Here is a 26,490-nt window from a genome sequence, read left to right on the forward strand (position 1 = left end):
AATCTTCAATCCATCTTGAGTTAATTATTGTGTATGGTGTAAAACAGTGATCCAGTCTTTAGCATGTGGCTGTCCAATTTTCTCAACACCATTTATTGAAGACACAGTCCTTTCCCCATTTTTAGCCTAGCCTACCTAAAATGTGCTGAAAACACTTACATTAGCCTACAGTTGGGCAAACTCATCTAACAAACAGCCTGTTGTATAATAAAGTGTTGAATATCTCTTGTAATTTACTGAATACTGTACTGAAAGTGAAAAACAGAATAGCTGTGTGGGTACAGAATGGTTGTAAGTGTACTGGCTATTTATCCTCATGACTGCGTGGCTGACTGGGAGCTGCAGCTCCCTGCTGCTGTCCAGCATCATAAGAGAATTTCATACCACATATCGCTAGCCTGGGAAAAGATAAAAATTCAAAGTACGATTTCTACTTAAAGCCTATTGCTTTGGACCATCATAAAGTTAAAAAATTATTAAGTCAAACCATCATAAGTTGTGGACCATCTGTATTCTTGGCTCTTTTATAAGTTAATTGATCATTTACGTGTGGGTTTATTTCTGGGCTGTCTATTCTGTTCCACTGATGTATATGTGTGTTTATGCTGGTGCTATACTGTTTTTTTTTAAATATATACATAAATTTATTTATTTATTTGTTGGTTTTTGCTTTTGGCTGCATTGGGTCTTCATCGCTGCACGCGGGCTTTCTCTAGTGGTGAGCGAGGGCTACTCTTCATTGCGGTGCGTGGGCTTCTCATTGCAGTGGCTTCTCGTTGCGGAGCACGGGCTCTAGGCACATGGGCTTCAGTAGTTGTGGCACGCGGGCTCAGTAGTTGTGGCTCAAGGGCTCTAGAGCACAGGCTCAGTAATTGTGGTGCACGGGCTGGGTTGCTCCACAGCATGTGGGATCTTCCTGGACCAGGGCTCGAACCCGTGTCCCCTGCACTGGCAGGTGGATACTTAACCACTGCGCCACCAGGGAAGTCCCTGCTATACTGTTTTGATTACTATAACTTTGTAATACAGTTTGGGAAGTGTAGTATCTCCAGCTTTGTTCTTTCTCAAAATTGCTTTGATGACTTGGGGTCTTTTGTGTTTCCATGCAAATTTTAGGATTATCTGTTCAATTTCTATGAAAAATGTCATTGGAATTTTTACAGGAACTGCACTGAATCTGTGGTATGGACATTTTAACAATATTAATTCTCTGAATTCATGAGCATGGAATATTTCCATTTATTTGTGTCTTCTTCAATTTCTTTCCTTAATATCTTGAAGTTTTCAGTATACAAGTCTTTCACCTCCCTGGTTAAATTTATTCCTAGACATTTTACTCTTTTTGATGCAATTATAAATGGGACTGTTTTCTTAATTTCTCTAATAGCTCATTATTAGTATATAGAAATGCAAAATATTTTTGTATACTGATTTTGTATCCTACAACATTGTTGAAATTGTTCATTAAACAGTGTTTTGATGGAGTCTTCAGTTTTCTATGCAAAATATCATGCCACCTGCAAACAGTGACAGCTTTATTGCTTTCTTTCCAATTGGTATGCCTTTTCTTCTTCTTGCCTTATGGTTCTGGCTAGGACTTCCAATACTAAGTTAAATAAAAGTGGCAAGAGTGGGCATCCTTGTCTTATAACTGATTGTTTTTTTTTTGGTTTGGCCGCACCTTGCATGCAGCTTGTGGGATCTTAGTTCCCGGACCAGGGATTGTACCCTGGCCCTCAGCAGTGAGAGCACAGAGTCCTAACCACTGGACCGCCAGGGAATTCCTGTCTTGTTTCTGATCTTAGAGGAAAAGCTTTCAGTTTTTCACTGTTGAGTATGATGTTAGCTGCAGGTGTAAAATCTTTTTAACTTTGCACTTTGAAATTTTTCTTAATGAAATGTTGGGGGCAGGAAGTTGTTTGTTTCAAAGTACCTGAAGGGGTTTCTGAAAATGCCTAGGCCGACAGCAATCCTGTGCAGTGGGCTGCTGCAGTCTGGCTCAGGCAACCAAACTTCTACACCCTTTACAAAGGTTTCAGTGGGCCCTGCCCCTCCAACAAAGCTCACATATCAGCACGGAAGATATGCTATGAACCATTTTCCTGTAACAGGAGACATTTCCAAGCAAGAGGAAGTACCCTCTGGAAAGAAGCACATCTGTGGGGCAGAGACAGGGGTTGGGGGAGGCTGCCCAGATAAAGGGCATAAAGATGGAGGGGACAGGGGTGAGTCAGGGACTGAAGGTGAGGTACCAGAAGCCATCATGATGGTGCAAAGAGCACAGGCTTTTCTCCCGTATGAACTCCAGCTCTAATTTATCAGCCCTGTGTCTTGGGTAACTTACATAAGCCTCAATTTCCTCATTTGCAAAAGGAATAATAATGACTGCCTCACAAGACTGGTAAGGATTATGTGAGAAAAAATATGTGAAAACACATTTGTTGCCTGCTTTACGGTTCTGGCTATGATTGGCCCACCGAGCCATACGCTTCCACGTTCATCCTGTTTCCCAAGCTTTCAGAATACGAGCGTGCAGCTGGGATCACTCTTCTCGGCAGCTCTCTACTGACCAGTCCTTGTGAGGGTGGGGTGGGGGGAGACACAGTTATCTGTCCCACTCTCCCCTACAAGTCCTCTGAGGGCACATTCTTCTCCTGGCTAGAAGCTGTTCCTACTTCGGGTCTCAGAAACGTCATTTCCTCAGGAAAGCCAACCCACATCTTCCCATTAGATATTTTCACAGCACCCAGTACTTCCCCTTTGAAACAGGACAGCTATTATTTGGGAGTTATTTCAATTAAGCTCACAGAAGGCAGGAAACTGTCTGTCTTATGCACTGTCTACAGTGTCCAGCACAGAACCTGACATATGGCAGTTGGTCATTAAATACATATTTTTTTAATAAAAGAACTATTTAATCATCCAAAAATAAAGAATATAGTTAAATGAATTACAGCACATTCATAAGATGTAATATTATACAACCAATACATTAACAGGTAGATGGCTAAGCTATACATATAGGTACATGTACAGGAAAAAAGACACAGCGAAAGACACCAAAATGTTAGCAAGGATATCTGGATGGTCGGGTGATTTCTACTTCTTCTTTACACTTCTACTACATTTTCCAAATTTTCTGCAATAAACATGAATTACCTTTAAAATAAAATTTATTTTTTAAAAGGGAATAATTCCTTCGCTCAGTCATTCTTTATTCTAAGGAATCAAATCAGAGATACTGATACAGAGTATGTACAAGGATGTTCCCGGTAACACTAGGTAAAACAGCAAAAGCACATAAAACAACTGACAGATACAGGATAAGGGAGAATAAGTTATGACCCATTCACACTATGAAATACATCTAGCAGTTTTCAAAAATGATGTTATGTATGAATGTTTAGTAACATTAAAAAAGGCTCACAGACAGAGTAAAGAATCAGGAAGGAATTATAACCATGCCCTGAAATATGCCCATGGGGTGTCAAGATTCAGCTCTCTCCTTCAGCCCAGGTCTTGTCTCCTCAGAGCTGCCAAGACCAACTAGGACCTGCGGTGCCTCCTGCAAGTGGGATGGAGCTCAGGGGAGGGGAGCACGCACACGGGTCGGGTCGGCTGCGCTTTGTGAGGCTGGCTCCTGACCCCAGCTGGTTCTCCTCAGTCTGCGGTTTGCTGGTTTAGTCTGGTCTTACTTAACCTTATGCACCTTTTGCATGGTTTCCAATGATTTCTTTTGTTTTTACTGTTTCCCTCCCTATTTCTCCATGAATGATTCAACTTTATAAGCACTGTATATTTTAGGAAGGACTTGTGAGTAACTTAGATACCCAAGAGTCACAAAAACACTGAATGTAGGCAGGTAGAAAACCACATTATAAAGCCATGTTACAGAGGAGTTAATGAAGGCACACTAGCCTGTTATATCGTCTTATGATTAATTTCAACAAAGAATGTAACTGTATCTATTTTAATGGAATTTATTGTTTTCTGTATATTTAATTCAGTGACTTAGGGAAGCAAATCTTTTCCATTGAACTTAACTGAAAATCCCAAGAAACTTCACAAATTATCCTCTAAGGCAGGGTAAGTCTATATATCAAAATATTCATATCTATATTCAATTTTGTTAGTCAATTATACCTCAGTAAAACTGGGGGAAAATGCAAATTATTAACAATATATAATACCAAAAAAACAGGCAAAACTCATCTACAGTATTAACAGTCAAGACAGTAGTTCCCATTAGGTGGAAGCAGGAGGCTGTGAATCAGAGAAAGCGCAGGGGCTTCAGGAGTGATGGCAATGTCTCATTTCTTCTTAATGTTCACTTTGTGATACTTAATACAGCTGAACAGTTATGACTTGTGTACTTTTCTGTGTATGTTACACCTCAATAAACAATTTTTTTAAAACTTCAAAGAATATTCGTATTTACCTTTAAGTGGTAGGGGACTGTTTTTTCAGTTTTTCGATGATAACCATACATAACGAGTCTGACAGAAAACGCCGGCTGCCGACCTATCACTGCCCCCCTTTTCCCTGCTAACAGAACTCTGTTTTTACTCAGGTATCCAATGGGGATTTCTCAAGGTTCTTTGATTATAACTGCTTGATACTTTGCCCCAGATAAACAAGAGCTCTGAGCAAGGAAGATCTAAATGATGGGCAAGAGAGAAGACCGGAAGAGTTCAACCCAGCGTTATCATGTACGTTAGCACATTATGACCCTCTGAAGTACCAACTTACATCGTTCCAATTTACAAATAAAGAAACTAAAATCTGGAGTTTAATGATTCACCTAAAGTAGCAGATCCTGGAACTCAGCCTTTACCTCTTCACGCAAACTTCCGCTATCAGCTCACTAACACATGCTACTTCTCTAGAGAGCAACCAATAATGTCTTTGTTAAAATCAGATGCAAAGACTTCATCTTACAATTGCTCACCTATACTAAATAAGTATGCGACAGTCAGAAACATAAGGAACGTACAGACTAAATTTAAAAAACATATGAAACTAAGTGGTTCGAAATCAATATTCTACAGGTTAACTAACACGATCATTTTTGCCAGAGTATAATATCCAACCAAAGCATGGGAAGCTCTGTGTTTTTTCCAAATTCCCAGATCATACTGGTGGTATTAACATGTGGATTAATAATCACCCAATAGTAATTTGCGATTTTGGAAACTGCTATTTAGGGAGTTTTTTCTTAATTCTCATTAATAGTCACAATCCTGAAAGTACAATATAGCTCTGGTGTTCAATATAGCTCAGACAGAGGAAAATGAAAGTTAATTGTTACTGCTGTTTTATCAGTAATAATAATGATGATGATGATATACCCCCAAATATTTTAAGCAAGCTTAGTCTTCACCTTTTGTGTTTAGAAGGGCTGCAGTTTTCCAAATTTATAATAGACTATAATTTCCTCCCTGCTCTTGCACCTACCTGATGGTTACAAAATGCAGATCAAGTAAGAAGTCACTCTGCGCTCCAAAGCTCACTCCTGCCTTGATTTCTTCAGGTGTAAATCAGGGGAGAAGTAATAGTGGTCTAAAGACCAAAGGACTTCTGGGAAGTTGGTTGAATATAACAGCCTCGGGCTTTGTCCAAGATACACGAGCAAGGAAGAGCCAAACGATCAGCAGACAAAGAAATGAACAACCAACACTCCCTTTGTGGGGTTTTGTCCGATGCTTAGGAAAAAAGGATGTAACTTATCCTCTTCAAAACTCTCAAGAAACCAAGAACAAGCCTAATGAAGAACAGAAATGTATGTGTGTAGCCAGGACATGGAAGCAACCTAAGTGTCCCTTGACAGATGAATAGATAAAGAAAATGTGGCACATATATACAATGGAATATTACTCAGACATAGAAAGGAACGAAATTGAGTTATTTGTAGTGAGGTGGATGGACCTGGAGTCTGTCATACAAAGAGAAGTTAAGTCAGAAAGAGGAAAATAAATACCGTATGCTAACACATAGATATGGAATCTAAAAAAAAAAAAAAAAAGGTTCTGAAGAACCTAGGGGCAGGACAGGAATAAAGACGTAGACATAGAGAATGGACTTGAGGACACAGGGAGCGGGAAGGGTAAGCTGGGACGAAGTGAGAGAGTGGCATGGACATAATATACACTACCAAATGTAAAACAGATAGCTAGTGGGAAGCAGCCGCGTAGCACAGGGAGATCAGCTCGGTGCTCTGTGACCACCTAGAGGGGTGGGATAGGGAGGGTGGGATAGGGAGGGTGGGAGGGAGACGCAAGAGGGAGGGGATATGGGGATATATGTATATGTATACCTGATTCACTCTGTTATACAGCAGAAACTAACACACCATTGTAAAGCAATTATACTCCAATAAAGATGTTAAAAACAAAACCAAAAACTCTCAAGAGATTATGAACATTTCGTAAAAGCACACGCCACTGACCACCGAACAGAAGACGCCTCCTAGGGTGACAGCATCCTTCCCTTCGTCGCCGTTAACCCTTCTTTCCCACTTGCCAGCACACGTCTAAGACGACGCGGAAACACTTCTGACTGCTTCGCAATTCGCGGCGACCCCAGCCCCCCAGTCAAAGGCCCTTCCGAAGGGCGGGGGAGGAGGCCCGGCCTGGGACGCCTGCGTAACCCTGTTGCGGCGAGAGCACGCACCGCTGAGGCTTAAGGGCACCGCAAGGAAAACCCACCATCCCCACCAAAACAGCGGTGACCACGTGACAGTCCATTCCTACGTCACGCCGTTATCGCGCCCGAGGCAGGTGTCCGCCCTGTCCGGACAGACCGAAACCCCCAGCCAGAGAGCAGCCCGGCTGGGCGGCAGACAGTCAGCAGTTCTGCGCCCGACTTCCCGGAACGCCGCGAACCGCGCCCACCGCCTGACCTCCGGCAGCGCCGTCGCCCGCCCACCGCCCGCGCGCCGGAAGCGGAAGCCCCGCCCCTGGTCGGAGGCCGACCCGCGAGACTGCCCGCGGCCCCGCTTCCCCGCGCAGCCGTACCGAAGGATTCGCTTTCGTTTCCGCGGGAAACTTCCCGAGGCCCGAGGCCGGGTGAGGGAGGAGGCGACGGGGGCAGCCCGGAGTTGCTCCGACGCCCGGCAGCCTCGCCGGCGCGGGGCTGGGGTGGGAGCCGAGCCTGTCGGGGGGTCGCCGGGGCGGAGCAGTCAGCTCACCGCGCCCGGCTCCGCGGGCCTGCCGTCCGCCGCGTGCAGTCCAGCGGGTCGGCGCGCTCCGGCTCCCCTTGGAGTTGGCCGCGGGACCCCGCGCTCCGGGAGGCCCGTCCGGTGTCCACGTCGCCTGCGCGCCGACTGAAGGAGCTCGGCCGGCGGAGGGCGTGGACTGCTCGCTCCGCCTCCGCGCCCGCTCCTGCCCGGGAGGAGGACGACGAGAGTGCCCGCCCCGCGCCCGGCGGGGCCTCCTGGCCGCTTTTTAAATCCCAGAGGATCGGGGCTTTGCTGTGTTTCTGAGCGGGGTTGGGAGGCCAAGAGAAGAGAGTTAGTGCGCCGAGTCATAGAAACCACTCACGGAAACCTCCCAGGCGGGACAGGCAGCGCGGGAGGCACTGGGTTGCTTACCCGGGGGATTGTGAGCCTTGCGGGTCAGCAGCGCTGGAACCTTAGACAGGTAGCTACCAGTCTCTCATCTCCTTCACCTGTAAAGTGGGGATAATCTGCTCTGTGGGGCTGTGGAGGAAGAAACTGGGTACTTATTTTGCAGCCCTATACAAAGGTGACTGGGAAGTCTCAAGCAAAATGGGAAATGTTTGCTATAGTGTTAGGTTAAAAAGCTAATTATAGGGCTTCCCTGGTGGCGCAGTGTTTGAGACTCTGCCTGCCAATGCAGGGCACACGGGTTCGAGCCCTGGTCTGGGAAGATCCCACATGCCGCAGAGCAAATGGGCCCGTGAGCCACAACTACTGAGCCTGCGCGTCTGGAGCCTGTGCTCTGCAACAAGAGAGGCTGCGACAGTGAGAGGCCCACGCACCGCGATGAAGAGTGGCCCCCGCTTGCCGCAACTAGAGAAAGTCCTCGCACAGAAACGAAGACTCAACACACCCAAAAATAAATAAGTTTAAAAAAAAAAGCTAATTATATTCACAGCGTGATTATATACTGTAAAAAGATACACACATCAAGAGAATGAGATGCCACAAGATGAAAATATTTGCAAAAGGCATATCTGATAAAACAGTTATCCAAAATATACTAAAAGTGCAAGAAAAGGAAAAACGCAATTGAAAATGGGCAAAAGATCTCAACGGACACCTCACCATACAGACTGCAAATAAGTATATGAAAAGATGCTCAATATTATAGGGTATTAGGAAATTGTAAATTTGAAAAACCAATGAGATACCACTACATACTGTTGATCTAAAATAAATTGACTGCCAACTATTTCTCCAGCAAAAACAGGTTTATTATGAAAAGAATTACAATTTGGGGGCTACCACCACGGGAACCTGCATACAAGTCCCCAGCAAAAATGGAAAGGAGGACACTTTTATGCGGGGAGAGGAAGTTGGGAGGGATATAGTAAAAAACAAAAACCGAAAAAAACAGTCCATTGCTTTTCATTGGCTGAGTTGTTGCCAGGAAAGAAAAGGTCTCTCCTATTGTTGCAGGGTGTGAGACTTCCCCCTCCCGCTTTATGATCTCCTGACTCTCTTTCATTGAGGTTTCTGTTCGTTTTTGTTTGTGTGTTTTTTACATTTCCCCCTTTTGATCAAAATCTTTCTCTGAAAGTACCTGATCAAGCATGAGGATTTTTTTTGCTGTCAGTGGCTTTTTGTACCTCAGTGCCAGGGAGGACCTTTCCTGTGTACAGTCTCACATGAGATGGAAAAGGCAGATTTCAAACCTACTGAGGTTACATTTGAGTATCGAGGAGTAGCAGAGAGTACTGTGAGGCACTTTTCATCTAAAGTTCATATGTTACCAAGATCAGAGACACTGGAGATCATCTGAGCATGTCATCATCAAAGGTTTGGTGACAAACTCCAACAGGCCTGGAATGGATATTTTGGGAAAGATGTCTCATCGGATGTTATCTGCTTCAATTCTGGGAAATCTTGACTTTCAGGTCACCAGATGATGTGCAGGTCTAGTCAGGGTTTGGCACTTTCTTTAAGTGTGTCATGTGAATCCAAGAGTCAATTCCTTGTAGTTTGGTGGCACAAGGGTTGGTTTAGCAGTACTTGATAGGGGCCTTTCCAGCAAGGTTGAGGAGAGTTTTTCTGGAGGTATTTACTCCAGTAGATGAAATCTCCAGGTTGCAAGGTGTGATTCTTTTTTTTTGTTTTTTTTTTTAAATTGTTACTCTTTTTTTTTTTTTTTTATTTTTTTTATTTATTTATGGCTGTGTTGGGTCTTCGTTTCTGTGCGAGGGCTTTCTCTAGTTGCGGCAAGTGGGAACCACTCTTCATCACGGTGCGTGGGCCTCTCACTATCGCGGCCTCTCTTGTTGCGGAGCACAGGCTCCAGATGCGCAGGCTCAGTAATTGTGGCTCACAGGCCCAGTTGCTCCGTGGCATTTGGGATCTTCCCAGACCAGGGCTCAAACCCGTGTCCCCTGCATTGGCAGGCAGATTCTCAACCACTGCGCCACCAGGGAAGCCCGCAAGGTGTGATTCTTAAAGTCTTCATTTTCTGAGAGACACTGAAAAGATTGCTCTACCAAAATACAGTTATTCTTAATTGAAGTAATTAGGCCTTTACAATATTGAAATATCTCTCCTTTTATTAAGTCCGGGTCAGAAGAAACAGGAGTGAAGTGCATTGGGTGTCCCGTGACCATCTCAAAGGGTGAGAGTTTATGAATTTAAAAAGGGATAGATCGGTAATTCCCTGGTGGTCCAGTGGTTAGGACTCCATGCTTTCACTGCTGAGGGCATGGGTTCAATCCCTGATTGGGGGAACTAAGATCCTGCAAGCTGTGGGTGTGGCCAAAAAATAAAAATAAATAAAAAGGAATAGATCTAAGATTCAGAAGGACCAATGGCAGTGCTTTTGACCAAAGTATTTGGAGGGCCTCTGTACATTTTGCCAGTTGAGTCTTCTTTTTTTTTTTTAATTTATTTATTTTATTATTTATTTTTGGCTACATTGGGTCTTTGTTGCTGCGTGCTGCTTTCTGTAGTTGGTGGCGAGCGGGGGCTACTCTTCATTGCAGTGCGTGGGCTTCTCATTGCAGTGGCTTCTCTTGTTGCGGAGCACGGGCTCTAGGCATGTGGGCTTCAGTAGTTGTGGCTCGCGGGCTCTAGAGCGCAGGCTCAGTAGTTGTGGCACACGGGCTCTAGAGCACAGGCTCAGTAGTTGTGGCGCACGGGCCCAGCTGCTCTGCGGCATGTGGGATCCTCCCAGACCAGGACTCGAACCCGTGTCCCCTGCATCAGCAGGTGGATTCTTAACCACTGTGCCACCAGGGAAGCCCGCCAGTTGAGTCTTAATAGCACCATCAGTGCATGCAACTAAACCAGAGGACTGAGGGTAGTAAGTGCAGTGAAGGTGTTGTAAAGCCGGCCATACAGTACACACTTGTTGAAGTACCTCACCAGTAAAATGGGTTCCTTGATCACTATGAAGTTCAAGAAGGGTTTCCCAGATAGGGATAATCTTTTTCCAAAAGGACTTTTACCACAAAAAGGGGTAGTCGCCTCTCTGCAAGGGAAGGCTTCAGTCCAGTGGGAAAACATGCAGACTGTGACAAAAATATATCCGTGAGATGGGGGAAATTGTATGAAATTTGTTTGCCAGACCTGGAATGGTCCATTAGGCAGTTTAAAATATCATTGAAGGTGGGGTGGACACTGGAAAGGCTGGTTAGAAGGCTGAAGGTGACTAAAACATTTGAATTTGTAACAATCTGTTTTCCAACATCTTGGCTGCTTGCTATAATAGCAGAAACTAGGAGGGTTTTGGTTTCGTTTAGGGCCTTTGCTGCAGTTGAAGATTAAGAATTTTGGCAGTCTTCCTTTGACGTGACTTATCCAGAGTGTCAGAGAGCTGGTTTGCCAGATTAACTAAATCTGGGGTGATACAGTTTTCCAGTATATTGTGGTCCTTTTTAATAGAAGGGAGAGATTCCAGTTCTGCCCTTTAATAAACACAGAGTTAAAAGCTACCCCAGTGTAATCAACATCTGAAGGAAGACCAGAATTTTCTTTAAAAATAATCTGGAGATGATTCTAATCATGAACAGGTTCATCAGATTTTTGTGTGCAAGTCTGAATTTTGTTCCAATCAACAGGCTTTGGAAAAGCCCTAGGAATTGGCTGATGAAGTCACCGAGTGATTGCCAAAGCCTGACCATATAATAAGTTAGTGGTCAGGTGTCGCAGTTATAATTCTAGAGACCTTTCAGGACTTTGCCAATTAGCGGCAAACCCAGTGCTGGACCTGGCTTCACTGACAAGCATATGAACTAGTCGATATAAGCCAACTATAGGTTGATAGGTTTAAGTGACTGTATGAAATTCCTCAGCAAATGTGTGAAGGTCTTCAGTTACTTTAGGAAAAGCTTTGACTATGGTTCACAGTTCAGCTTTAGTCCAGGGATTATAGGAAATTAAAAGTTTAGCCTCTGGATTCTCATAGGCTTAATTTTAAAGGGACAGGTTCTGATAAGTTCAGTAGAAAAGGGGAAGTTTGGTGAGAGAATTAGTATGGGGAAGCTGAGGGTACAGAGGAGGTGTAGGTGGCATAGAAGGGAAGGAGGAAGATGGCACTGGTGGTGGGCCCTGGGCATGAGGAGCAGAGGGAGAGAATGATGGTGCCAGGGGTGGAGCCTGAGACAAAACAGCCAAGGAAGAAGAGCCTGAGGCTTCGGGAACTGTTTTATCTTTCTTTTAATTGTTTGTTTGCCTTAGTTAATCTTAAAATCTTATTTTGCAGAGAGGCAATTTTAGGTTCCTGATAATGTTTGGAAGGCTCAAAATACCATTTGAAATAGGCATTCTGTTCAGTTTTGAGCTATTGTAGTGGATTTAAGGAAATTAGGTTTAGGGATTTCAAAAGTTCCCCATAATGACCATTGATATTCTAAATTGCCTTTGGTTAGGTCATTCCATTTAGTTATAAATGCACATGAGGAAGGATCATGGTTCTTAAACATACAATCAGCCAGACTCCTTGTAAGGGGGCACCCTCAAAATATTTAGACAGCTGGGATCTAATTTCTTGGAGGTTTTTCTCCAGAGTAAAAGAATATTTTTCAAACAGCTTAAACAGTTTAAACTGCTTAAATAGCTCAAGCAGCTCAAACAACCTGCATGCTTAATATCAGCCAGTTCTAAGGGAACAGCCAGGTTCTCAGACCAGTTCCCATAGAACAGCCCCTATTCCAAACGAATGGGCCAAAGGCTGAACTGGCACAATTCTAATAAAACAGCCCTTTTTCCTGAAGGAATTGGCCAATGCAACCTAGATCCAGTGAAACTCTGATTTCAAAATCAGACCAAAGTGCCAACGAGTACTCACATACAGAACAAGGCCTTAACCAGAAAGAAAGAAACCTAAAATAGATCCCAAATAAAGCATGGAGAGTATCAAAATACAAAGAGGGCAGTAGCTTGAATCCAGGAGAAAGACATAACTTCAAACATGATGGTTGACAAGAAAAGCAGTGAGTGACACTGGGCTCAACTGTGGGTAATGCACCTGTTTAATCACCAGCCCTGGAGCCATTAGGAGTCTTCTTTGGTCCCCATAAGGGCCACCAAAATGTTGACCTAAAATAGACAGACGGCCAGCTATTTCTTTTCGATAAATGGTTCTAGGACAACTGGATTTCCACATGCAAAGAATGAAGTTGGAGCCCTACCTCACACCATATAAAAAATTAATTCAAAAAGGATCAACAACCTAAATATAAGAGCTAACACCTTATAAGCTAACATCTTATGAGAACATGTAAGAATAAATCATTGTGACCTCAAGTTAGCAATGTATTCTTAGATATGACACCAAAAGCATGAGCAACAAAAAAAGTTTGCTTAGACTTCATCAGAATTTGAAACTGCATCAAAGAACATTATCAAGAAAGTGAAAAGACAACCTACAGAGTAGGAGAAGATATTTGCAAAATATATGTCTAATAAGGATTTAATATCCAGAATTTATAAGTCACTCCCACCACTCAGCAGTTAGAAGACAAACAACATAATTTTAAAAAGGGCAAAGGACTTCAGTAGACATTTCTCCAAAGAAGATATACAAATGTCCAATAAGCATACAAAAAGATGCTCAATATTCTTAACCATTAGGAAAATGCAAATCAAAACCACAAGGAAATACCACTTCACACCTACTTGGATGGTTATAATTAAAGAAATGAAAAATAACACGTGTTGGCAAGGATGTGAAGAAATACACAGATGCTTGTATACCACTGTTCATTGCAGCTTTATTTACAATACCCAAAACAACTCGTGTCCATCAATATAGGAGTGCATAAATGAAATGTGATCTATACATACATGGAATTTTATTCAGTCATAAAAAGGAATGAAGTTCCAATACCTGATACAATGTAGGTAAACCTTGTTAACATAATGCTAAGTGAAATAAAAGAACACAAAAGAACAAATACTGTATGATTCTATTTATCTGAATATCTAGAATAGGCAAATTCATAGAGACAGAAAGTAGATTAGAGGCTATCAGGGGCTGAAGAGAAGGACAATGCAGTTATTCCTTAATGGTTACCAGGTTTCTGTTTGAAGGTGATGAAAAATTTTTGAAGTAGATACTGGTAATGGTTGCACAACATTGTAAATGTGATTAATGCCACTGAATTGTACACATAAAATTGTTAAAGGGACATACAGTCATCCCTTGGTATCTATGGGGGATGGGGTCTAGAACCCATCATGGATACTAAAATCTGCAGATGTTTGAGTCCCTTGTATTAAGTGGCATAGTATTTGCATATAACCTATGCACATCCTCCTGGATACTTTAAATCATCTGTAGATTTATAGTAGCTAATAGAATGTAAATACCATATAAGTCATTCCTGGCATGTGACAAATTCAAATTTTGCTTTCTGGAACTTTCTGGAATTTTTTTTTTCTGAATATTTTTGATCCATGGTTGGTTGAACCTATGGAGGTAGAACTTACAGATACAGAGGGATGACTATATTTATATTTTGTTATATTTTAAAACCACAATAAAAATTAAAATCACTGAAGCCTTCTGGTGAGAATGTAAAATAGTCAGCCACTTTGGCAGTTTCTTAAAAAGTTAAGCATGTACCAATTTGATCCAGTCATTCAACTTCTACGAATTTACCTAAGAGAAAAGGGAGCGTATGTCCATAAAAATAAATGTACACAAATGATCATAGTAACTTTATTTGTAGTGGCCCAAAGCTGGAATCAACCCAAATGTCCACTGACATGTGAATGAATAAACAAATTGTGGTACAGCCATACGATGGAATTCTACTCAGCAATAAGAAGAATGAACTGTGCAGTGATGTGGATGAATCTCAAAATGATTATGCTGAGTGAGAGAATCCAGAGGGGGAAATACATACTGCATGATTCCATTTACATAAAATTTAAGAAAATGCAAACTAATCTATAGTGACAGAAAGCAGGTCAGTGGTTTCTTGGTGATGATAGGGGAAGGGAGGGGCTGAAGTGAGGGACTACAAAGGGGCACAAGGAAACTTCTCAAAGGACAAATATGTTCACTACCTTGGTTTTGTGAAGATTTTGTGAGTGTGTACATATGCTCGATTCTTATCAAATTGTACACATAAAATATATACTATTTGTCTTATGTCAGTTATTCCCAAATAGAACTACTTTTTAAACCCCTGCCCCAAGAATTACATCTGACTTTTTGTAAGAAATCATACAAGAAGAGAATGAAGTAAAATATGTACTGTTGAAAGAAAAAACCCACCAACCTAGAATTCTGTACCCATTGACACTATCCTTCAAACATGAAGGAGAAATAAAAATGTTCTGAGAAACTGAGACTTTGTCATTAGTAGATGTGACCTGTGAAAAATGTTAAAAAGTTCTCCAGAGAGAGGGAAAATGATATGGTTCAGAAACTCAGATCTACATAAAGGAAGGAAGAGTGTTAGATGAAGGTAAAATCACACCTTTTATTATTCTTAATTAACATAATAACTGTTCAAATTAATAACAGTAACAATATATTCAGTGATTATAGCATATGGATAGGTGAAATGAATGGTAGCAATATTACAAGGGATTGAAAGGAAGAATTAGGAATACTCTATTACAAGGCACCTGCACTAGCTGAGAAGCAGTATAATGTTATTTGAAAGTAGATTTAGATTAGTCATAAATGTATATTGGAAACCCTGGGGCAATTATTTTAAATATTTTTAAAAATATAATTGATGTACCAAGAGAAGAGAAAAAATGGAATCATGAAATGTTCAATTAAAACCAGAGAAAGGTGAAAAAGAGGAAGCTTTTTTTTATAAAAGAAACAGAACAAATGCAACAAATACAAAGTAGTTACAAACATGGTAGATATTAATTTAACTCTATTAATAGTGGTTTTACATGTGACTGGCCTAAATATACTAAATAAAAGACAAAGACTATCAGGTGTATAATAAAACAAGGCCCAACTATATATTGTCTACAAGAACCCCTCTTTAAATATAAAGGCACAGATAGGTTAAAAGTAAAAGGATGGAGAAAGATACACAAGGCTAACAGAAAAAACAAAACAAACAAACAAAAAACCGCTGACAGAGCTATATTAATTCCAGGCAAAGCAGACTTTAGAGCCAGGAAAATTATCAAGGATAAAGAGGGGCATTACATAATGATAAAGGGGTCAATTCTCCAAGAAGATGAAACAGTGCTTGATGCATATGCATCTAACAACAGAGGGTCAAAATGTGTGAAAAACTGATAGAACTTCAAGGAGAAATAGACAATTCCACTATTATAGTTTTAAGATTCACTACTCCTCATACAGTAATTGATAGATTCAGCAGGCAGAAAATCAGTAAGAATATATTTGAGCTGAACAGCACCATAGTTAACTGGATCTCATTGACATTTCACCCCAAAACAGTAGAATACACATTCTTCTCAAGATCACGTGGAATATTCACCAAGATAGACCACATTCTGGGCCATAATAAATATCTTAACAAATTTAAAAGAATAGAAATAAAATATATTCTTAGATCATAATGGAATTAAAACAGAAATAAATAGCAGAAAGATAGCTGGAAAAAAATCCCAGGATATTTGGAGATTAAACAACACACTTCTAAATAACACATGAATGAAAAAAGGGCTCAGGAGAATTTTTTAAATATTTTGACTAAATAAAATATGACTGATCAAAATTTGTGGGATGCAGTAAAAGTAGTGCATAGAGGGAAACTTATAGCATTAAATGCATATATTAGGAAAGAAGAAAGACCTAAGATCAATAATGTAATCTTCCACATTAGTGAACTCAAGATAGAAGAGCAATGTTAGCCTAAAGATAGAAGAAAAAAGAGAAATAATAAAAATTAGAGGTAAACCTAATGACACTGAAATCAAGAAATCAACAGAGAAAATTAAATTGGTAACCTCGAACCAAGCTAACCAAGGAAAAAAGAGAGAAGTCACAAATTAGTTTCAGAATTCAAACAGAGGTCATCACTACTGATTTTGTGGGTATGAGAAGTGTAGTAAAGGAATATTGAACAACCCTATGCCCACAAAATTAATAAATCAGATGACATGGACCAATTTCTTGAAAGACACAAACTACTGAAACTCACAAAAAATTAAATAATCTGAGTAGGCCTATAACTATTAATTCTCCACAATCTCCAGAAAATAGAAGCAGAGAGATTATTCCCTAACTCATTTTATGATGCCAGCATTACCCTAATACCAAAATCAGGTGCAGACATTACAAGAAAAGAAAACAGTATCTCTTAAACATAAATACAAAATTACTCAAAAAATATTTGCAAATTCCAATCCAACAATGCATACAAAGAATTATACATCATGATCAATTGGGATTTATTCCAGGCACACATGGCTGGTTCAAATTAGAAAATCAATTAATGTAATCTACCACATCTGTAAGCTAAAGAAGAAAAATGATATGATCATACCAATTGATGCAAAATAGCATTTGAGAAAATCCAACACCCATTCATGATAAATTCTCAGCAAAGGAGGAATAGAGGGAACTTCCTTAACTTGATTAAGGACATCTACAAAATCTTCAGGTAACATCATACTTAATTGTAAGAAACTGGATGCTTTTCCCCTAAGAACAGAAACAAGGCAAGTCTCTTCTCACCACTCCTACTCAATGTTGTACTGGAAGTCTTAGTGCAATAAGACAAGAAAAAGAAGTAAAAAGTATACAGATTGGGGAGGGAGAAATAAAACCACCTTTGTTCACAGAGGACATAATTATGTACGTAGAATATCACAAAGAACTAGCAAACCAAACAAAAAACTCCATGAACTAATTAGTGATTTTAGTAAGGTTGCAGGACACAAGATTAATATACAAAATTTAATCACTTTCCTTTATTCCAGCAATGAACAACTGAAACTTAAAATAATACCATTTGTATTAGCATCAAAAAATGAAATAGGTATAAATCTAACAAAACATGCATAGAGTTTAAATGTGGAAAACTACAAAATTCTGATGAATGAAACAAAAGAAGATCTAAATAAATGGAAAGATATTCCAAATTCATGGATTGGAAGAATAAATATTGTTAAAATTTCAGTTCTTCCCAACTCATCTAGAGATTTAATGTAATACCAACAAAAATCCCAGCAAGCTATTTTGTGGATATTGACAAACTGATTCTAAAGTTTATATGGAAAGGCAAAAAAACTCAGAATAGCCAACACAATGCTGGAGAAGGAGAACAAAGTTGGAGGAATGACATCAGCGGACTTCAAAACTCTACAGAGCTACAAAGATCAATACAGTATGATGCTGGTGAAAGAAAAGACACACAGATCAATGGAACAGAATAGAACACCCAGGAGAAGACCCACACACATATAGTCAACTAATCTTTGACAATGGAGCAAAGGCAATTCAATAGAGAAATAATACTCTTTTCAACAAAGGGTACTGGAATAATTAGACATAAGCAAAAAAGGAAATCTAGACACAGAGCTTATACCTTTCACAAAAACTAACTAAAAAATTAATCATAGTCATACATTTAAAATGCAAAACTATAGGGCTTCCCTGGTGGCGCAGTGGTTGAGAATCCGCCTGCCAATGTAGGGGACACGGGTTCGAGCCCTGGTCTGGGGGGATCCCACATGCCGTGGAGCAACTGGGCCTGTGAGCCACAACTACTGAGCCTGCGCGTCTGGAGCCTGTGCTCCGCAACAAGAGAGGCCATGATAGTGAGAGGCCCGTGCACCGCGATGAAGAGTGGCCCCACCTGCCGCAACTAGAGAAAGCCCTTGCACAGAAACGAAGACCCAACACAACCATAAATAAAAATAAATAAATAATTAAATAATTAAAATGCAAAACTATAAAACTTCTAGAGAAAACATAAGAGAAAATCTAGGTGACCCCGAGTTTGGCAATGAATTTTTAGATATGATACCAAAAGCATGATCCATGATAGAAAAACTGACAAATTAGACTTTGTTAAAATGAAAAATTTCTGCTGTGGAAAGAAACTATTAAGAGAATGAAGAGAAACAACATACTGGGAGAAAATATTTGCAAAGCACATATCTGATAGAGGATTTGTATTCAAATATTCTTTAAAAACTCTTAAAACTCAACAATACAAAAACAAACAACACTATTAAAAATGGGCAAAATATCTGCACAGCTCACCAAAAAAAATATACAGATGGCAAAAAAAATATGAAAAGGTGCTTAACATCATTTGTCATTAGGGAATTACAAATTAAAGCAACAATGAGTTGTTTACTTATTGTAGTCATCACTACACACCTTTTAGAATGGCTAAAATCAGAAACAAAAAACAAAACAAAAATACCAATCGCTGGAGAGGATATGGAAAATAAGTAGCTTTTTCACGGCTGTTAGGAATGTAAAATGGTACAGCCACTGTGCAAGAAAGTTTGGCAGTTTCTTAAAAAGCTAAACACAGTCATACCTGTGATCCATCAGTTATACTCCTACTTATTTACCCAAATGAATTGAAAACTCATGTCCACACAAAAACCTGAACATGGATGTTTATAGCAGCTTTATCCATAACTGCCAAAAACTGAAAGCAACCAAGATGTCCTATAACAGATGAAGGATAAACTATGGTACATACATGCAATGGAATATTATTCAGCAATAAGAAGAAATGAGCTTTCAAGCCACAGAAACACACGGAGGAAACTTAAATGCATATTTCTCAGTAAAAGAAGCCAGTCTGAAAAGGCTACATGTTGTTTGATTCCAATTCTATGACATTTTGGAAAAGGCAAACTATACATACAATAAAAAGATCAGTGGCTAAAAAAAAAAAATCAGTGGTTGTCCGAGGTGTGGGTATGGAGGGGAGGCATGAATAGTTGAAGCACAGGGAATTTTAGTACAGTGAAACTATTCTATGATACTGGAATAGTAGATACATAATGTCAGACATTTGTCAAAACCCATAAAACTTTACTACACAGAGAGTGAACTTTAATGTATGTGAATTAGAAAAATAATAATTTAGGAGGTCTGGAGATTCCAGGAAAAAATGTAGACTGTGACAAGAGCGTCTAATTGTATTACAAAAGTATGAAAGAACCACCCCAAGGAGGGTGGGGGCAGGGGGAAGGGACCTCAGTCACTTTGGAGTCCATAGGCTAAAGGCAAAAGGAACTGCACACGGGACGATGCTCTAATTGATAAAGTCGATTCCCATGGTACACATGTTAACAATTCTGACACTGCTGTACATGTTTGCTGGACCTGAACAATTGAGTAGTGGATGGTGAAAGCCAGGGTTCTTGTCATTAGAATGTGAATTTACAGATTAGAAAGGGGAGGAGGCTAGAATAATCCACGTGTAAGGGACAGAGTTGATGATGGTAAAACAATGTAGAAACAGATGGCTACATATAAAAATATTTACACATATGTGTATATACATGAATTGGTTGCACACATCCATTTCTTTGCTCTGCCAGCTAAGGGAGCCTGAAAGAAATCACACTATACCATAGCAACCAGCACACCTAGTGACCAGATCTTGTTTCTAAAAGGGTTCCCAATGGCCAAAGCTGGAAGACAATGAGCAACATAACTTAAAAAGTAGCATTGGGGGGCTTCCCTGGTGGCGCAGTGGTTGAGAGTCTGCCTGCCAATGTGGGGGACACGGGTTCGAGCCTTGGTCTGGGAAGATCCCACATGCCGCAGAGCGACTAGGCCCGTGTGCCACAATTACTGAGCCTGCGCGTCTGGAGTCTGTGCTCCGCAACAAGAGAGGCCGCGATAGTGAGAGGCCCGCGCACCACGATGAAGAGTGGCCCCCGCTTGCCGCAACTAGAGAAAGCCCTCGCACAGAAACGAAGACCCAACACAGCCATAAATAAATAAATAAATTAATTAATTAATTAATTTAAAAAAAATAGTAAGGTTATGATGCTGGTATATAGTATTAAAAAAAAAGTAGCATTGGATTGTAACCTAAAGTAGAAAATAATACCCACGAGCGCATACTGATACAAATAAATGATTGAATAAATAAATGGAGAAGAAACAGATCTCCTACGCAGAATTCCAAATAAATTATGCACGTATTCCAGTCTAACCAAGGTGGGACGTAACTCCCACTCTTTAAGCGTGGGCTCCACCAAGTGACTTCTTTCCAAATCATACAGCATGGAAAGGGGGAAACAGAATACAACTGCTTCAGCCAGCTGATCAGATCAAGTTCAACATCAACCATCATAAATCATATTGATAGTATGTACCCTTGATATGATGTGATGAAAATGGCACTTTCCCTCTGTGAGCTTCCTCCCCAAAACCAGAACTCCAGACTAATCATAAGAAAAAAAATCAGGCACATTCCATTAGAGGGACAACCAGTATACCTGACCAGTATTCTTCAAAACCCTCAAGGTCATCAAAACCAAGAATCTCTGAGAAATCTCACAGGTAAGAGAAGCCTAAGAAGACATGACAAATAAAGGTAACATGATATCATGGATGGGAGGCTGGAACAGAAGAAAAGACATTAGGTAAAAACCAAGGTCATCTGAACGAACTATGGACTTTCATTAATAATAATGTATCAGTGCTGGTTCATTAATTATAACAAATGTGTCATACTAATGTAAGATAATAAAGGGGAATAAGATAAATATTAGTATGACACATTTATTATCTTACATTAGTAAGGTAATAAAATATTATCTTACTAATGTAAGATAATAAATGTGTCATACTAATGTAGATCCTGTATCCATAGGGTATATGGAAACTGCAATTTCTTTCAATTTTTCTGTAAATCTAAACTGTTCTTTAAAATGGTCTATTAATTTTTAAAATGCTAAAAAAAATCAGTTAGCTGTACTTGTGTGGGTCTATTCCTCTCTCTCTCCCCTCTTCAGCTGATCTTGTATCTATTTCTTTGCTACCCCACATTGTGTTCATCACTGTAGCTTTAGGATAGGTCTTCAAATTGGGCATTGTGGAGCCAAATGTATGCTTTCTCGAAATTGTTTTAACTATTCTAGCTTCTTTGCCTTTCTCTGTACATTTTAGAATCAACTTGTCTGTATTCACCAAAAATTCTCTAGGATTTTGACTGGAACTGTATTACATGGATGTATAAGGGGAGGTACAATGGATGGATGGGGAGAATTAACATCTTAACACTACTGATTCTTCCAATCCACGAATATGGTGCGTTTCTCTAGTTAAAGGTCTATTCTAATTTTTTATCAGCTGTTTGCAGTTTTCAGTATAGAGACAGTGTACATGTTTTGTGGGATTATTTCAAGAAAAAACTCTTTCTAGGAAAGAAATTCCTCACGGTCGCAATTCAAGGGAGAAGAAAAACATTAGTAAACATTTAGGTGCCTCACCGCATTCAAAGCTGAGCAGTAAGGTTCTTAGTGTGTACTCTTTAAAGAGAGAGATCATTTTATACTCAGTGGTAGTTTGGAAGGTTCACTTTCACTTAATTTTACAACACACACCATTGGAAAATAGGACAGAATAAATCATGTCCTCTCAGGATGAAACAGGCAAACTTTATTAGAAATCTCATTTAATTTTGTTATTTTAGGTGAGCAGTTTTGTGTTCTTCTGAAAATGGAAACAGTTCACACTGTATCCTGGATGACGGGGCACTGACTTTTGCCGTCAGCCATGGCCGCATCCTGACAAGTATCAACCTGATCGTAAGAATTTCTCTTTCGTCTCCTCCAGGCCCAGACTCAACCCACAGCAGGAAGGACTGGCCTAAGCTCCCTGAGCCTGAGACCCATTACGCTCGGATGGTGGGGTGACGAGAGAGAAATGGGACCGGGGACGGCCCGCAGGCTTGTTTGTCCTGCACCTCAAGTCCCTGGCAGGGAGCTCGGCCCTTCAGACGACGCTGTGCGACTGTTCGTCCTCCCAGGAAGCAGAATGGCAAACACCCTCCCACCCACCGTGCCAGGGGGCGGCACCAAAGGCCAACACTGGGCCAGGAGCCAGAGCAACCCAATTACAACATAAATTCTTGATTTTGCGTCAGGTCTTAAAAAGAAAATATGTACACAATGCTAAAATAATCTGTTTCAGGTCATTCTTCCAAGAATAGGAGTTTGAGAATGCAGGGACGTTCTTGTCAAGGTTTTTCATCCTAATCTCCCAAAGTCCACGTTTCTTACCTGCCATGTCTTGGAAAGGTGGTTGTTTTCCTCAAGAGGATTTTATTTAGGGCTCCCATCTGGATGTTGCAAAAGGGAGGACCCTCTGTGAGCTCTGGCTTGTGTGCCAGCCCTGAGCCCTCTCTCCTGAGGGGTCGTGGGCCTGGGAGCGGGGGACCCTGCAAGGAGGAGGAGCAGAGGGACAGGTCCGGGCTGGCAGGGCCCTGCGCCAGCAGGAGCTCAGCACCCTGGCCCGCCAGCCGTCCCCGTGTGCACCCAGGTCGCTGCTGCACCACCTTGGGGCATGAAGCCTTCGTGTTCTTCCAGTTAACCCCATGGGTCCCTAAATGCCCTTATTCGCTGGGCTCCCCACTTCTACCCAAATGGCATGAAAATCCTGGGGATTTTCTCAGGGGTTTCACTTATAACCTTCAGGAGGTGAGAGGCTTGGAAAGTCTGATCTGCCCACAAGCACTGGTGCTTCTGACCCTGCCATTTGGGGGTCACTGTCGGGTCCTGCATGGCCTAATGGACTTCTGTCCACTGAGACAGTCACGTCCTAGATGGTTCAGAGCCCACAGCCCGCAGAGGCCCCCGGAGTGGGCTCCGAAGAAGCAACTCTTTCAGCTCACATTCACGCAGGTTTTAAAACAGTAAGTCTCTAGATTTACTTTCTTTCTTCCTTAAACGATTTCACATACAGAAAAGTAAATGTTATATAATTATTTCTCAAAGGACAGTGAAATGAATACTCAGGTACTCACCCTCTAGTTTAAGAAATAGAACATTAATAGACCTTTAAAAGAGCTGTGTGCCCCCTCCCATCACATTCCTATCCTGAATATTTCATCATAACTCTACCACTTCAGTATGAATCTCCAGATGCCTTATTTGGCATGTCTCTATACTTACTCTAAGTGATCTTCTGTGACCTGTTTTCTTCCCCGTTCAACTTTATGATTCTGAAACGTGTATGCCTGTGGTTAACTTTCTTTTAACTGGGAAGTAAAATGTGTAAATGCTCCATTTTACAGGGTACATTTTCTAAAGCTGTGGCTCTAATAACCCACGAGCAGTGTATAGGTTTTCCGGTTGGCTTCCATTCTAACACGTGCTACAACCCAAACTTTTAGATTTCTGCTCGTCTGCTGGGTGTGAAATGACTCATCACTGCACTCCATGTGCATTTCTCCTGAAAAACTGACATCTTCCCTATGTGCGTTGGCCAGGTGCGCACCCTCTTCCGTGGAATGCCTGGCATTTGAGCACACGTGTGCGTGTGCAGGTGTGTCCTTTCTCTACCTCTTATGGTCCACATTAAGCTTATTTGAATAAGTTTTTTATTCCATCATTATTCTTTGCTAATGAGCATTCAGCAATATAGATACCCGTCAAATATTACTTGCGCTGCAACCCACAAATCTGATAATAGAGTATTTTAATTATTATTCAGTTCTAAATACTTAAAAAATTCTCCATTATAATTTTAACTTTGAGTTATTGAAAAGAGGGTTGTCAAATTTCAAGTGATGTGTTTCTTAGTTATCTTTATGATTTGATTTAGTTATATTTTGGTCAGAGATGGTCTTCTGAATTTACATATTCTTTGGAATTTGCTGAGATCAGAATTTGTATGATTTTTCCATGAATGTTTCAGAAAAATATGGATTTTCTTACTGCTGGGTGCAGTGATTTTTATGCAAGTATTAAGTCACTTTTGTTCAAATCTTTATTCTTTTGTGTGTTTGACCTTTCACTTACAAGGAGATGTGTGCTGAAATCTCCCACTCTGATAGTAGATTTGTCGATCTTTTTTTTTTAAATAAATTTATTTATTTTTATTTCTTTATTTTTGGCTGTGTTGGGTCTTCGTTTCTGTGCGAGGGCTTTCTCTAGTTGCGGTGAATGGGGGCCACTCTTCATCGCGGTGCGCAGGCCTCTCACTATCGCGGCCTCTCGTTGCGGAGCACGGGCTCCAGACGCGCAGGCTCAGTAGTTGTGGCTCACGGGCCTAGTTGCTCCACGGCATGTGGGATCTTCCTAGACCAGGGCTCGAACCCGTGTCCCCTGAATTGGTAGGCAGATTCTCAACCACTGTGCCACCAGGGAAGCCCTCTGTCGATCTCTTTTTATAACTCAGTTTGTTTTATATATGGTTTAAAACTGCTTATTAAATGGATACGAGTTTGGAATTGGTATAACTTCATATTGAATTGGAACTCTTACCATTACACAGAAACCTCCTTTACCTCTAATCATCTGTTTATATTAATATAGCTGTTCTGCCTTCTTGGGCTTAGGATCTGCATGGTACATCTTATAACTTTTTTTTTCTTTGGTTTTGTTTTAGATATATCTCTTGTACACAGCAGATAGCTAAACTTAATTTTTTATCCAGTTTGACTCTGCCTTTTACATTTTTTTGTGATTATATACATATTAGGATTTTTTCACCATAATTTTCTGCCTTTGTCTTTTTTCTTTTTTTTTTTTCCTGCCATGCTGCTTGGCATGTGAGATCTTAGCTCCCTGACCAGGGATCAAACCCGTGCCCCCTGCAGTGGAAGTGCAGAGTCTTAACCACTGGACCCCCAAAGAATTCCCCACTGTCTGCTTTTACTGTTTTTTTCTTCCAGTCTTATTTTGGATGATGGCATTGTCTCACTCCATTCTAATTTGATCCTCAATTTCCATTATTTTAATGCTTATCCTAGAAACTTGAATACATATATTTCACTTAAAAAGCTAAAGTTAATTATTAACTATCCTTCTCCTTGAAAAGAACAATTGGCTGTTTTAATTTAGATTATACTATTTTATGTGTTATTTTCATCCAGCATTTTAGTTCTGGTTTTTAACCCTATGAGTCAGACTTCATTGTTAGTGTTTTACACGGTCAATGTTTGTCTAGATTCTCCCAAGTTTACCCTGTTCCTTGCTCCCCATGCCCTGTTGCATTTCAAACCTTCCTTCCTTCCTTCTGGAATCACTGCCCTTCTAAAAGAAATACAACTTTTAGAAATTCCTTTAGTAATGTCTGTCCATAGCAAACTGTATTTTTTGATTTTATGAAATGCCTTTGTTTTACTCTAATAATTGAAAGAGACGTCTAAATTTATAGTCATCCTTTTTTGCAACATGTCGATGGTGGTATTCTACTGTTTTCTGTTGTTGCTATTGAGAAATCAGCTGTCAGTTAAACTGTTGTCCCTTTACAGGTGATCTATCCCTTCCACTTTTCTTTCGTGTCAGGCAGTTTCACTATGCTATGTCTGGGTATAGGTTTTCTTTTACTTATCCTGCCTGAGACATGTGGTACTTACTAAATCTGACATTCTTCACAAATTCTGGGAAATTCCCAGCTATAGTACTTTTTGAAGTATGGCACGCCCCCATCTTCTCATTCCAGAAATCCAATTAAAAATGTAATAGGCCTTTCACTCTATTTTCTCTCTTAATCTACCCTTCATCCTTTCCACTTCATTCCTTATTTGTTTAGGTCTGTCAGTTCACCAGTTCTCTCTTCATCTGTGTGTAACCTAGTGTTTATCCTGTTCACTTGAGCTATTTTTCAAATCTGTGTGGTCACTTTTGAATGTCTCTTGTCTGTTGCTCAGTGTTTGATTCCATTTTTATTTCCTTAAACA

General features: G+C 40.5%; 1 protein-coding gene and 1 long non-coding RNA gene across 7 annotated transcripts in view; one reads left to right on the top strand and one right to left on the bottom strand.

Moving 5' to 3' along the window:
- RIPK1 (receptor interacting serine/threonine kinase 1) overlaps positions 1-7,333 on the bottom strand; it is a 37,738-nt gene extending 30,405 nt beyond the window's left edge. The window contains exons 1-2 of one of the 6 annotated variants that reach the window (XM_082346028.1): positions 7,014-7,333; positions 6,446-6,647 (exon numbers count right to left, since the gene is read on the bottom strand). The gene's annotated coding sequence lies outside the window, so the exon portion shown is untranslated. Of the gene's footprint in view, positions 1-5,454; positions 5,762-6,445; positions 6,648-6,704; positions 6,927-7,013 lie in introns of those variants that run through there. The other 5 variants (XM_082346030.1, XM_082346027.1, XM_082346031.1 and 2 more) reach the window with 5 other exon arrangements.
- A 188-nt stretch (positions 7,334-7,521) lies between these two features.
- On the top strand, positions 7,522-24,692 carry LOC309607476. Its single transcript, XR_014232413.1, has 2 exons — positions 7,522-7,637; positions 22,419-24,692. It is a non-coding gene; the product is annotated as an uncharacterized lncRNA (long non-coding RNA).
- The last annotated feature ends 1,798 nt before the right edge of the window (positions 24,693-26,490 follow it).

The sequence above is a fragment of the Balaenoptera borealis genome, assembly GCF_965194805.1.
Source record: "Balaenoptera borealis genome assembly, chromosome: 12".
Classification (NCBI taxonomy): domain Eukaryota; kingdom Metazoa; phylum Chordata; class Mammalia; order Artiodactyla; family Balaenopteridae; genus Balaenoptera; species Balaenoptera borealis.